Below are 3,204 nucleotides of genomic sequence, written 5' to 3'. Positions count from 1 at the left end.
TCATCTTGCGTGAAAATTATTCTTTTTTATTAAAAATTCAACACCTTGTTCGTAAGTTTATCTACAGTTCAACGTTTGTTTATTTGAGGATTAATAATTTAAGTTAATTCATTTGTTTTGTTGAAGATTCGCCATTTTAAGTTAAAAATTAAACTAATTTAGTAAGAAATTAAACTATCTGGTTGAAGATGAATTATTTTTGTAGAACACTCATTTCTTCTATTGTTAAAACTAAATTTTTTTTAATGTAAATTTAACTATTACATTTTCAATTTAATATGCATCTATTCTGTTGAACATTCTTCTCTTTTTTTTATTAAAAACTGAACTAATTGGTGAATAGTTTAAAGTTCTTTCCTAAAAAATAATTTTTTTGGTTGATGGTTGTTGAAAATTGATAATTGAAAATTCATCCTCTATTAAAAAAATCGTCTTTTTGGTTTGAAGATTCTACAATTTGGTTTATATTTTATTTATTCATTAACTAAAAATTCTTCTTTTAGTAAAAGAAAAACAATTTTGTGAAAAGTTCGTTTCTTCAGATGAATTCAACTATTTGTATTTCAATTAAATTCTTTTTTGGTTAAAAATAATTCGTCTTTTTTGATAGAAAATAAATCTTCTTGGTTTAGAATAATTTTGTTGTCCTTAAATATTCTATTATTTTGTTTGAAAAAATTAAATAATTTAGTTGAAAAACAACTTTTTTTTAAACCCTCCTTTTTATGGAAAATGCAACTATTCTGTTGAAAATGAACTGTTTTAGTTTAAAATTTATATTTTCGGTTTAACAATTCAACTATTTTGTAGAAAACCCGTCAATTTGGTGTTAAGATTCCAGAATTTAGTAGAATAATAATTTTTTGACTGAAAAATTAAAATCATTTTTGGTTGAAATTTCAATTTTTTGGTTGAAGAAGAAACTGTTTTTTTTTTTTTTAACTTTGATTCGTCGTATCTGAAATCAACACTTTTTTAAAATTTGTATTATGATTATAAAAACTGGAACATCTAAAAGTGCTAAACTTACTCTCACGTCACTGTGAAAATTCCAAATATTCGCGAACAAGAACGAACCGAAACCAGGAGAAATATAAATTTTCAGAGTCCATTTTTTTGTGAGGGCAAAAAATATTTGATAGACTTGCATTCCGGACAGTCGGGAGTCGAGACACATGCCATACCAGAAACGAAACGTCGCAACGTATGTTAATATAGCTCCTGTCGGAAATGAAATCCTGGAATATGTACAGAAAATTTAATGCGACGTGTTGATAGACGGAGAAAAAGGATGAGCAAAATATTTTTAATTTCATCCTCTGCATTCCATTCCTTTAAAACATTTCATGAATATTGCCTTTATGGCAAGCACGACTGGAATTTTCTACAATAATAACTTAAAGACGTTTTATGATCTCAAATACTTTCGAAATATCTCCACTTTTAAAGTCGAGTTTAAATTCTTGTAAAATCCTGCCACAGAAATCGATAAATAGTTTGAAAAAAATTAGGTATTAGAACATCTAAAATAAAGTAAATGTAATAAATTATAATTTTAAATTTTGAAAACATCATTTTTTTAATTAGTACAGTATTTGTTCTTGAGACGATTATAGCTGAAAAAATCATTTTTCAAGTAAAAGAAAAAATCTGCCTAAACTAGGATTTGAAACGGGAATGCCGAGGCCTCAGCAGAGACCATCTCTTGTTCTACCTAGCTAACTTTTGTCAGGAGAATACTATACATATTTCCATTAACTTTTTTTTTTCTCTCCATGGCTACCTTTTTACAGGGGAATACTATGAGTATTTTTCAAATGAAAATTATTTTTTGAAAAAAAGTTCCTACTCCATCTTCACTCCATTGAGAATCGAACCACAAAGCTTCTGATTTCCGGTCAGGTGCTTTTCCAATTAAGCTATTAGAGGGATCAGAATACGAAATCTTAATTCAAGAAAATAACGCTAATTTTCAGCTAGGTGTTAAGGCCATGTGACGAGTGGGTCACGTGACCAAATTCCTACCTTACCGACACCTTTTCTGTTTCCCAACTTATTTTCAAACTAAACGCCACATCGAGTTGAAAATTTGAGAAACAAAATAAGAAGCACTAATAAACATGTGTCTGGCCATAAATTTTTATAATTATGAAAAAAGTAAAAAAAATTTGTTCACAAAAAAAATGTTTTCATAATTCTAAAAATTTAGGACCAGGAACATGTTTATTAGAGCATTCTATTTAGTTTCTCAAATTTTCAACTCGATGTGGCGTTTCGTTTGAAAATAAGTTGGGAAACAGAAAAGGTGTTGGTAAGTTAGGAATCTGGTCACATGACCCACTCGTCACATAGCCTTAATGGTACAAGTAATTATTTTTTAATTTATCTGCTATATCATCAGAGCTTGTACCTTACCGACAGTAGATCAACCCTCCAAACCATGAATGCAGAAAATCTACACAATATCAATCTTTGGTATTATCTACTGTCCGTAAGGTATAAGCTCTGATGATATAGCAGATAAATTTAAAAATAATTACTATACGTATTTCTATTGAAAATTATTCTCTTTAAGAACTACCTTTAAATAAATAAAAAAAACTACAATACTTTTTTCAGACATTTTTTTTCTATCTCGCGTTTTTATGCTTGTAAATAGGATTTTTGTTTTCATATTATTTTTTATGGATAAAACAAAATATCCTACAAGTCTTTTAGATTTTTTACGAATCTGAAGTCTTTCCGCGTAATATTGGAATTTTCTATTTTTTGCATACTACTTTCGATAAATAAAAACAAAATGACAAGTCTTATTGAAAAATCGTTCAAATATCTCTTTTTTGGGTGATCAACTTTCGTCGATCAATTTCTTTTCTTACCTTTTTTCGTTTTTCCACAAATTTTTTCATTTTCATGATTAAATCCAAAACCAGGCATTCTATCAAAAAGTGATTCATAACAAATTTGGAGCTCTTTTCCGGGTAAATAATTTTTGTTAAATCTTTTTTTTTCGTAATTTGTGCCGTTTTTCCAAAAATTTAATATTTTCAATGTTTTTTTTCACGAATAACACAAAAACTACGCGTCCTTTCAAGAAGTGATTAGTAACAAAGGGGGAGGGTCGGTAAGGCCGGTTTTTGGCCTAATTTATTTTTGGACCAAAAAATCTGAAAAAATCATGGTAGTATCTTATAAGTATCCCGA

This window comes from Belonocnema kinseyi, chromosome 8, assembly GCF_010883055.1.
Source record: "Belonocnema kinseyi isolate 2016_QV_RU_SX_M_011 chromosome 8, B_treatae_v1, whole genome shotgun sequence".
Taxonomy (NCBI): Eukaryota; Metazoa; Arthropoda; class Insecta; order Hymenoptera; family Cynipidae; genus Belonocnema; species Belonocnema kinseyi.
Note: the sequence above shows the minus strand (reverse complement) of the source record.